Source organism: Pleurodeles waltl, chromosome 3_1 (genome assembly GCF_031143425.1).
Source record: "Pleurodeles waltl isolate 20211129_DDA chromosome 3_1, aPleWal1.hap1.20221129, whole genome shotgun sequence".
Taxonomy (NCBI): Eukaryota; Metazoa; Chordata; class Amphibia; order Caudata; family Salamandridae; genus Pleurodeles; species Pleurodeles waltl.
The window spans coordinates 1,001,195,802-1,001,207,904 of NC_090440.1; the positions used below are offsets into that span (position 1 = coordinate 1,001,195,802).

Genomic DNA, 12,103 nt, shown 5'->3' on the forward strand with positions numbered 1-12,103 from the left:
TACATACATGTCTGGACTACTAAGTGAATGGGAGATCTAGAGGCTTTATTCCAAGCAAACCATCTGAAAAACCAATAGGAAGAAATCCTACCACCAAACCTGGAACATGGGTCCAAGTCAGGCTTTGCTGATCAGGGCTTCAAAGGTTACTTGTTAAGTATCACTGTCCATTAACAGGGCTACCCAGGGCTCACATTCAGTATCCAGCAGGGCATAGTTCAAGACTCAGTTAAAGAAGGGGAGGGTGCTGAAGTGGTTAAAGTACCACACACATGTATCCCTCAAATGTACCGAAACGTCAGAGGCTGATAACTTAAACCCATGGTACTGGGTTCAGTTCTCTATGAGTCACGGTCCAGTCATAACTGGAAATACCTAAACACCCCAACCCCAAAGGCTAAAAACACACTGATCAAACAATTCTGGAAATGGGGCAGCCCGGCACAGTCACTGGAAGATAATCTTAAGCCAAAGTAAAATTGGGTAAACAAACATCTCAGTCCCTCCCAAGCGCGATTAGGATGGTTATGGTTTTCCTTGGTTACTGGGCAAGGGCAAGTTGTGGGCAATGCAGGCTTATTATAAATATATTAGAAAGCATTTCACAAAATCTTTGACCACAGATGATTTTCAGTTGCTTTTTGATGACTCTGGCCACCTAAGGGTTGTCAAAGTTCTGGGTTGGCTTAGTCCATTGGGTTGTTTTGCATGCAAAACCTCAGTCAATTGTGCCTTCTGCTGCTCTTCCTGTAGGCAATGAGTCTGTTTCTCTCGTCTCTGGGAACTACAGCCTCTTGTTCTTGCAAGAACAGATCAACAAGATTCGTCTTTAGTCAAGGACTTACTCTCAAGAGAGAGAGAGTCACCAGCAAGACCCTCTCTCGGCACAATGTTGTCACTAAGCTCGGTCTTGAAGTCCAGCAAACGTGCCAATTCTCTGGCTGCAAAATGAGTATTTGCCCATTTTGCTTGAAGTGGCAGGAGGAGATAGATAACCAAGGTTCAGTTTTTCTTTACATTTCAAATGATTAATTTGATTCATCTAGCTTTTAGATAATGAGCAGCCAAACATACTGGGTGGTGAGTGGATGGGAAACCTTACACTGAAGAGAGTGGTGAACCCCTCCAACAAACTTCAGTACTCTTTCATGATAACTGAGAACAGAGGCAACCTGCTAGGAAATCACCCCCTTGTACTGCCTGACATGCTGTGTCCTTCATGGATAGAAGTCATTGAGCACAGATTTTCCTGTTTCCATACATGTTAACACACTTTTGCTACAGTCTACACTCAGTAAAATTAATATTATGTGAGACTATTAGGATTATCCAGGGGGGGGTGTTAGTAGGCAGTTTACTCTCGTGATACCCCAAAGATCAGCTGTCACAAATTATCAGTTGATTCATAACTGGTGTGGATGGTCAACCACATCTTTGGATGGGGGTGTATTTTGGGTTCACCTCCAAATCATTTGAGCCTGTATACCACTACGGAGAGTGACACAAAAATTATGAACATCTATGACAGACTAGAAATGAAAACATAGCATGATGTCACAGTTTTCCCAGGCCATGCCTATATCTGCCCATGATCTAAATTTCCAGAATTGGTGGACAATACTAAAGCTATGTTCCACATGGACCATCAAAATCAAAAGACACTTATTGACATGTTCTCTTTTGTTTGCAGTAGGAATCTGGGAATTAACCCATAGACAAGTTATCAGATTGTCCCGAAAATATAGTTAGTTGAGGCCCTCAACCCTCACTTTTCTTCAGATTGACATTATTAGGAATTAAACAGTTTTACTACATTAATTATAAGAGCCTCTGAATTTATCTAGGCCAACATACTTGCTAGCAAACTTACTGCAAGTATATGACAGTGATCCATAGGGAATACTTTTCTTTTGATCTTGCTAGACAAATTCCTCTGAGTGTTTACTTAATAAGCATTGATACATGAAGTTCGATCACAATTGAACGTTTTCTGTGCTCCTCAAAGATCACCAATTCTATAACTCAATGTTTCTGGCTAGAAACAAAGAGCCCCTGCCTTGTAATCTTCATGTCCTTCTTTACAAAGAACACAGCACCCTACAGGTCCTTATAATTTTTGTACATGATTTCTAAGATGGACAGAAATAGAAAAATACATAACTCAAATGACCATTTCTAGAATCATGACTATCATAAGTGAATGGAAGTTTAGAAGCATGGTTTAGTGTTCAGATACTTGGGCTGTTTGGGTTGAATCTGTCTGGCATATGTCTACCTTCTTTAAGACCCATTTCCTGAATCAAGGCTGGCACTGGGCATGCCTGCAAACGTCCCTCTTAGTATTTGCTTCACTCCTTTTATGAATCAATTCTTTTTTATTCATTCAGTTGAATTACACATAGTCCCGCCTACATCCATAGGCCTGTGAGGACAGCTTATAAAGTTTCTTCTACAGATAATTGAAATAACAATATAGCCCATCCCTTCCCCTCTCCTTCCCCCCACAGGCATCCCATATTCATTACTCGTGCCCACTCGTGTTGGAGACAAAAATGTAGAGGGCTAGGCTATTGAATAGATTTTGCTCTACTGTTTCTCTTGCCTGCCTAGATTCCTGTTTAAGGCCACCACGAGCCCAGCCCTGACTGCTCTACTGCTGATGTCACTGGTTTTATGGGGTGAGCTGCAAGGCTCTGAGGGATTTTCTCAAGAGAAAAATTTAACAAACGCAGCCTAGCTTTTCTCAAAACTATCACTAGAGTGTTCAATGGCCATTGAGATATTCTCCTTCTCCAGGATGCCCCACAATAGATATTGCCAGGCTCTATATTTGGGTATAAAATCAGTTCCCTAGAGTGATGTGATGACTTGTTTTGTGCCATCAATTTGCCTTTAGTAAATTGCCAGGGGACAGTTTCCATATTGGAAATGACTAAGGTTATATATTTTAGGAACTTGAGGAGAATCACTGTGTCAAAGATAGCATCTACATCATTTAACTTCATCCCCGTACTTTGTTAATTTAGGACAATGCCACAGTAGGTGAAAGAAATTACCATGGACCCCATCTTTTCTCCAGCAGTCCGCTGGCTTTCTGGGTTCACATTTATGTAATCACACTGGTGTCCAGTACCAATAAATGAAACTTTTTGCTGCATCTTTTCCACTATTATTCAGTATTTATAGAGGTGATTCTGATTCTGTGAAAGATTTCCCCCACCTTTTTTTAGAGTGGGCCCTCCCTAGTTTTTCTTCTCATCTCTTCTGGCCTTAGGTCTCATCTAGACATGGCACGCCTATTAACAGTTTATAAATATCAGATAGAAGGCATTGGTCCCCTTCTTTAATGATGAGCCATTTCTTGCATGCAGTTGGAGACATGTGGTAGATATGGGTGATAACCAATGCTAAATTTGAGATAACCACAACCTCTCTTTCTGAAGGAGATCATAATAATTTTTGAGTTGGTTGAAGGGATAATCTCATTTTACTAGCCAGCTCTGGCCACCTTTTAAAATCAACCTCCTTTGAATGCTGGTGTGTAGTCTGGGGTGCCCATCATTGGGGTGAGTGTTGAGAGGAAAGAGGTGTGTCCCCTCTTCTTTGCCACTTTGTCTCATTCTGCCAGAGTAACTTTTGTTGCGGGTCAGGAATGGAGACTCCATGACCTCTGTTTCTTTGGAAGTCATGACACATTCCAAATATAGGTACCCACAATACATTGATCTGTAAAGCACCAGCTTCTTTGTAATTCCATTTGGCTCCATTCCTAGTGTAGCACAGCTGCGCCGCTTGATAGCTCCTTGTGGTAAATGGAATTACCAACCCTTGTTTTCTTTCTTCGCTAATTTGGGCTCCACCCCACATGATGTTGTTTGTTATGCTTTGTAATTTCTTGAATTGGGGGACTAAGTGGAAGTGAGTGGAGGACGAACAGTATCTATGGAAATGTGATCTTATTTTAGTTTAATATGTTTAATTGAAATAAAGACAAAGTATACATAAGAGCAAGCATTCCGTGCCATGAAAACGTTATTGTAACATAAAGACAGCAGTAATAATAAAGCAAAAATACAAACATTGGCATATCAAAATTAAAATCGAATGGAAGGGTAATCATAAATAAGGGCAAGATGTAGCAAGGCATTAGCGCCTCGCAAACGGTGAAAAACGCCGTTTGCGAGGCGCTAATGCCTGCGCGCGATGCTGAAACACATTTTGCGAGTTGGAACCGACTCGCAAAATGTGTTTCCGACTCGCAAATAGGAAGGGGTGTTCCCTTCCTATTTGCGACTCGCACCGCGATGTAAATTGATTTATGACAGAGAAAGCGGCCGCAAATCAACTCGCAGTTACCATCCACTTGAAGTAACTCATTCGCAAACGGGAAGGGGTCCTTATGGGACCCCTTCCCCTTTGTGAATGATCACAAAATTATTTTTTCAGAGCAGGCAGTGGTCCAATGGACCACTGCCTACTCTGAAAAAAAACCGAAACAAAAGGTTTCGGTATTTTTTCTATGTGCAGCTCGTTTTCCTTTAAGGAAAACGGGCTGCAGATAGAAAAAAAAACTGCTTTATTTAAAAGCAGTCACGGACATGGTGGTCTGCTGTCTCCCGTGAGTGCCCAGACTCGCTATGGGGTCGCAAACTGCGACCCACCTCATTAATATTAATGAGGTGGGTCTTTGCGACCCCATAGCGAGTCGCAGAAGGTGTCGGAGGTGCAATTTGCGAGTCGGAAGGACTCGCAATTTACTTTCTACCTACATCTGGCCCTAAGTCTATTAGGAAAAATAAATAGGGAGAAAGAGGGGAAGAAAAACAGCATTTAGCATTAACATCTTCCTATAACAGTATCCACAACTTTATAATGATAGATTAAGTCAAGCAAAAACAGAGCAAATAAACTGTATAATCAAAACAATATACTATGAAACTACAGATTACAGAAGTCAAAGAAGCATAATGAAGTGCAGTAGTAGACAAATATCTGTTAAGTGGTGACCATAACATATCCGATTTAATCAATATTTTCTGAGAATGCAAAATATACCTAATATACCTGTGCAGTCTATGATTATGACACACTCAATTCCACCATTGTTTGTGGATTTCCAATTGAAGGGGATCACTTGCAAACCAAGTGCGATTAGGAGGTCAACTAATGTTCCCAACTTTTTATCATGAGACCTTAATTAGTGTAAACCACCAAGGAATACTTTGTCTAATGATGTAGATATTCCCTTTATAGACCCAATTCTAGCTCACAGGTGTACCCAAAAAACAGAAAGGGTTGGACATAAGAAAAACATATGGATATAGGAACCAGTGTGATTGTTGCAACTTCAGCAAGTATCTTGTTTAAGAAGTTTAAGTTTAAATAGGTGTGTTGGAGTATGGAACAATCAATTGTAAAAAAAATGTAAAGTTTGACTAGTGTTGGCTGATCGAGAAGTAGACTGAATCTTTGCCCATAATTTATTCCCTACAGAAATAGTCCAATTATGGTGGAATGTATTCATGGGGGGCTGTGGCCGAGCTCAAGGCATGATGCAAGATGGCTGCATAGTTTGAGCAGTGACAGCAGCACCCGTTTTTCTTTGATCCTGTGGTCATGGGGTCAGCAGCATAACTGGTGGGGCCACAGGTATCCAAAGTGCAGGTTGGAGCATGCCGCTGGAGTATCCAGGCCAGGTGCTCGGGAGGAGTGATGCGGGTGCCAGCCTCTGCAGAGTAGAAGATGGGGCGCTAGGAGCTGCAACATGGGGCTCGGTGGAGAGTGCACCCGGGGTCACTCTGAGTCTGCATGGGATACTGATTTCCCTCAGCCCTGATGCCCAATGCATGGACAAGGGGGGAGAGGGCTGATGGGACAATGCAGCAGAGAGTGTTCTTCTCAGGCTAGCTGACAGTGCAGGTGTCAGGAGGCTCCTGTGGTACAGATAGGGAGACACCCCAATGAGTGCTTGAGTGGATTACTGGTGTTAACTGCCATCACTTCCCTGATTGTGCTGCCTGTGGGACGAAATGGGGAGACCCCGCTCCGCCAAAGACTTACCTTGAATGCAGTGGAGGGATGGTGGTGGAGCATATCTGTTGTGGAATGAGCAGAGTGGGGACCCCGCTGGAGGTGATCAGCAGGCCTCAAATGCACCAGACAAACTGGGCCAGATTGCGGATGTCCAGGAAAGTCTTGGCGGGGAAGATCGATATCGATCTCAAAATACTCAATGATGACCATCGGAAACTGTGAGCACTGGGATTGGCTTGGGAAGCAATGCACTGGGGCAGCCATGGCATCACCGGTTTAATCCCTGCTTGTCAACGCAAATGATGGAATAGGAATAAACCACAGTGGCCAATCGGGCCCACAGAATCACAGAATGCAATAGAGAGGGCCGCTGTGCTGTACTCGGCATTCACCATACATGATAGCCAATGCAGGCTGGACGGAGAGGATGGAACAGACTTGATGCCCTATTCAACTGACTGAGAGAGTGCAACTGGATCTCTACGGTGCGGACCTGTTGTCATACAGCAAACAGCAGATGACCTAAAATAACATGGGCACAAGGACCTTTTGAATAGATAAACTCTGGCATGACAGTACCTCAGTGGCTGGACACAGGTTGGGAGGTGTTGCAGATTGGAAGGACATTGTGCCCGCTGGCCTACGCTGGGGCCTCACCAACTGGACATCCTCCCAGCCTTAGTGGGGGTTGAGGAGATTGGTGTGATCTAACTGCTGCTTTGACAACCACCATCCCTTGCAAGAGCTTTTGACCTCAGAACTGGTACAGGAGTTTTGAATGCTGTTATGGATGTTATTTGTTTTTAGTTCGGCCAGCTAGTGGTTTGTAGCTCGGCCTAGGGTGGGGGCTGTTTATGGTTTTTCTGATACCTAAGGGGGATGGAGTTGGGGGAATGAGTGCTGACATTGCTACCCTAGAGAGTTGGTATATAGAGGGGCGGAGAGTGGGTTCAGTGACAGGAGCAGGATGCAACTTATGCTTATGATCTACAATGCAGACCCACAGCAATAGATATACTTTTCTAATGTGGAATGTCCGATGGAAGGGATACTTGGCTAAATGTTATCAAATCTTTGCGGATTTGAAGCATAGGGGCATAGAACTTGCGCTAATGCAAAAGACACACATGACTAGGGACAGTGCCAGGTCCCTGCAGTGCAGATGATGAGGCCAAATCTACGCTATGTTGTCCTCAGCCTTTTCCCGGGGTGCTGGTATGGGTGAGCCCTCGGGTACCATTGGTGGCCGCCAACTCCAAAATTGATAGATACAGTAGGTATGTTCTCCTGACTGGGATATTAGATGGTCTGTGGGTAGGGATTGGCTGCCTGTATGCCCCAAAAACTGAAGGCACGCTGCTCCCAATCCCTCATGGAAGCTCCGACCAGAGCTGCTGGGCAAACCCACATTCAGGAAGCAACAAGTGGATGCAGTGCCTGAATATTTCCAGCACAATGCCCAGACCGCATCTCACAGCTATGTGGAATGGGGTACCTTCAAGGTGGTGATGAGGGGCCACTGCCTAGGGCAGGCTGTGGGAGTTTGGCGCGCACTTACTGCGGATATAGTGTTGGTGCAGAACGACATGTGCCACCTGCAGCTTGAAGCTCAGGAGCACCACCAGGCACACAATCAGCTGCAGGTGAAGGGCAGGGCCCATGCAGAATTGCAGGACAAACTGCAGCTTATTAATAGGTGTGAATATTTTGCAATGGCACACTCAGAGGGGGGCAGGGATGGGAGAATGTTGTCACGCTTAGTACATGAGAAGGAGAGAAGTAGACCATCAGGTCGGCTTTAGAGCGCTAAAAGGAAGCGTGATCTCCTTGTGCAGACCAAGGCTCCCAATCATGGCCAGGCTAGCACTGCCAAAAATGACAGTCCTGCCCAGGTTGCTGTATTACCTGGTGAATGTCCCTGTTTGGATCCCGTGGATATGGTTTTCCTTCTTGAACGCTTTCTTGCGTGAATTGATTTGGGATGGGCAGTGAAACAGGCTGATCTTGCAGACACTGCAGAGACCACCGCAGAAGGTTGGCCTATGGGTACTGGGATTTAAACTGTATGTCTTTGTTGCACAGTTGCAGTGGGTGGCCAGTTGGATAGCAGGTTTAGATCTCACAGAGGTAGTAGAATTTGTGAATGTGCATAGGGAAGGGGACATTGCAGCAATCCTACTGGATGCATGGATCCACCCTAAGCGGAAACCATGCTTGTTAATGGTGGCCATCCAGTGTGGGAGGGGAGTGCTTAGGTGGCTTGGGCCTTGGCCATTGTATGCCCCAGCATTGCTTCTGGTGGGATTACCCATGCCCAGAAGTGGCTTTTTTTTACTGCACACTGAAAGGCAGAGTGGAGATAAGCTGACTTGCTGACAGTGGAGGACTGTTATCAAGAGGGCTCTCTTAGGTGGCTGGAAGTGCTAATGGAGGACTCCCACCTCTGAGGAACACAGTTCCTTCTGTATGGGGTGCTTGTCCAGGTGCTCTGCAGGCTGTATGGGAACCCAGGTCAGGAACCACCCACATATGATCTACTTCAAACGGTACTGACCTTGGGCAATGGTCGGCTTCCAGTATCATGGTTATACCGCATGATGACAGCTATGCAAAGGGATGGCTTTCTGGCAGCTCTGGCCAGATGGGAGGCAAATCTGAGATGATAGTTTGGGGGCAAAAAGTGGTAGCATGCACTGAAGCACACCAAAAGGGTTTTGTGGAACACACATTTTAAGTACAGACAGTTTAATTACATCCACATCACTTATCTCATTCCACACCCTATAAATGTAACGTACAATGTGCAAGTTGGGCGCTGCCCAATGCTTCCACACGGACACGGACTTTGGGCACATGGTATGAAGTTTCTCAGTCACTGGACACTTCTGGGGCTCAGTGGTGTCAGAACTAGAGTGACCATTGGGCTGTCAAAGCCTCAGGATGCAGAGGTTTGCCTCTTAGGACTGTATGGCAAAAAATCAGCTGCAAAAGTTCCTAGATCTGGCACTGGGTTTTGCCCAAAGGGATGTAGACAGGCACTGGACGTCCCCAGCGGGCCTGCAGCAAAATCAGTGGTGGGCGTAGGGGCTAATCTGGGCGAGGCCAGAGGAAAAGGCTTTGTGCCTGGAGGACTACAGGGGTCTCCACAGAAGACCAATAGCGGATATATGGCAGGAGGTGGTGAATAGATTTGAAAACCCTGACGGAGCTATTACTTGAATGAGAGAGACATTGAGATGGGGGAGCTGTAGTGGACAGGAAAGAGGGGGGTGAGAGACCAGGAAATGATCCAGGGCAAAGGTACAATGACCTAACCGGGGAGGCCCCTGCTTCCTCAAGCAAAAGCACTGACACGTCACCTCCTGCTACCTCGCGTGCACCATCCCTTCCAGGTACAGAACAATGAGCAATATGAGAATGAATGCAAGCTTGGGGCAATTAGTAGTTATGTTTCCTCTGTTCATTAAATATGGATGAACCTTGAGGTAGATGATTGCTGGAATTCATGTAAACTACACAGGGGTGAGTGGCGAACAACCTGATTGCTGTACGAGTTGTATTCTATTAAATAAAAAATTATTAAAACCATTTAACAAAATGGTGGAATGAATGCATTTAAACCCCAGGTGTTCTCCTAACCCAGGATATCCCATGCCTGTGCCAAATCTGCAATTCTTGGCATGTTGAGTGGAGAAATGCTCTGTAGATTATTTAATATGTGGAGTCTGTGGTCACTTTTATTTGGGGTTCTAAGTATGTCATTGACTGGGATACTCTAGAGTTGGGAAATTGCTTCTGTAACATGGTCTGTTGCGCTTTGGGGGAACCATCAGGTTCAGTAGTTGGATTTTTTTTTAATTCAGACTGAATCCGTAGGTCTCCAAAACCATCTAGTCTCCTCTGTTAAAACAGGCATGGATGCCACGAAGTCTGTTAGTGACACTAGGACATCATTTTCATGGCCATTTTATGTACGTCCATGTGTATCTTTGTTATTCCAGACCCTCTCTACCATTGGTTCCATGCATAGAGCATACAAAAGGAGAAAACGGGACATCCTTGTCATGTGTCTAGCAAATCTGAGAAGGTTCCAATAATCCTGACTCTGGCCCTCAGTTTATTTTTATCTGCTGAAAGACCTATTACTGACTAAAGGCTACAGGCTAAAGCTGCACTGCTGCAGATTCTTTCCCAAGTTTGACCAGTGGACTTTTCCAACACTTTTTCAGCATCTATTGTGAGGAGCAGACCATTCTTCCTTCTAACATTATTGATGATATGTAAAATTGTTTTGATTCCCTTCCCGGTATAAAGCCAGACTAGTTGAGGTCTTTTAATCCCAACATGAGAGGTTCCAGCCTATGTGCTAGAATACCTATACACATGTTTATGTTCATGTTGGGGAGAGATATTGACCTAAATGAGGAGTACTCAACAGTTGTTTGTCTGGTTTGGTGATAATTGAGATGGACACCTTTGTGATGGATGCCACTGTCATCATGCCAGTTGCCAAAAAGGCATTAAATTACTTGGTAAGAACTGACCCCCGGGCATGTCAAATGAGTCTGTGGAAGGATGCATCAAATCATTCTGGCCAGGTGCTTTTTTGAACTGGCTATTCCTGAGATAACTGCATCCATTTTTATTGGTTGGCCTAGGGACTTGCCTTGTGTTTGTGTGAGTTTTGTTATGTTAGGTTTTGAAAGGTACTCACATAAAGAGTTGGCCAGCCTATTCTGTGTTCAGGTTTAATGAATTGTTGACAATCCTGGAGGACCTCTGGGCCCTCTCTAGTAATCCTCCCCTGTGATCTATTCACTACTGCAGTTATTTTCTTAGTTACATTTGCTCTAAATTTACAAGCCAGCAATCTACCATTTTTGTTACCTCCTGCATAGAATTTTTGCCATATTTGGAGTAATCCGTATTCCACCCTTTCCATGTTGAGCATAATTAACTTGTCCTCTCGGGGCTGTAAGCAGGTGCATGTTTTAAATGCCCCAGTTTTTGACATGTACATCTAGGTTCCTACCTTTCATTTTGAATTTGTCCCCCTTCTCTTTTCCCTACCTATTTAGTCTGGCTGCTATGGCTATCACTGTGCTCCCGACAACTTTTTTTAAAGCCCCACCAAAGGGCGCCTATGAGTACATCATGAATAAAGTGATTGCTTCTTGCATTTCTTTCCTCTTATATTAACTTCGGATAAGGGCCTCCTTAATCATCTATCTCTTAACATTCCTAGCACACCCAGGAATTTGTAATGTAACTTCAATTGGGGCGTGATCTGAGATAGTCATGGTTCCCATCTCTGTTGATAACCTTAGCCTGGAGAGGGTGCCTTGGAAATGGTGATGCAAGTGTGATGGGATTTTGAGTAATACGTGCAATCTTGCATGTCAAGAAAATGGGTGGCCCAGGTGTCTGGCATGCCGACCCTGCTCGGTTAGTCGGTGACCTTTCTAAGACATAACTAGATTGAGGCCCTTTCCTATTGGAATTGCATTGGCAGGTAATTGTAAGATATTTGTTGGGGCCTTCCTTAAGAAAGTTTCCTGCTTCTCATTGGGTGGATAGATGTTGGCCTTTGTAAATGTGAAAGCAATCTATCTGAGTTTCAGTGCTAGAGCTTGACTGCTCTGTCCCTGTGAATGGGCATGTGTAGCGCTGGACTTACTCCATGTCTGGACAGGAGTACATTTACAGCTGTTTCGGTACTTTTTGACTATAGTAATATTAGAAGTGCAGGTTGTGAGTAGCAGTGGGTTTACTCTTTTGTGAGTGGATGTTTGTATTTGCATGCTCCTCCCTGAACCCCTCTTTACTTATCGATAAGCACTTCTTTACCATCCCTAATACCCTCATATTTTGTACTCAGTATTTCCCATTTTCCAGTAATTCTCCCAGTTTCCTCCCACATGTCTACAATATCACACCTAAATATGAACAATGTATCCACCGCAAACATGTATATGAGAAGCTCTGATTTCAGTACAAACCACAGTCCCCCCCCCTTTCCAAATCCCCATAAACAACCACCTCCATCAATTCATTGAAAAGAAAGGCACGC

At 44.4% G+C, this 12,103-nt stretch overlaps 1 protein-coding gene across 1 annotated transcript in view; it reads right to left on the reverse strand.

Annotated features, from left to right (window-relative positions):
* Positions 1 to 12,103, reverse strand: part of PLA2R1 (phospholipase A2 receptor 1) — a 1,061,792-nt gene that overhangs the window by 31,907 nt on the left and 1,017,782 nt on the right. The window lies entirely within an intron of this gene.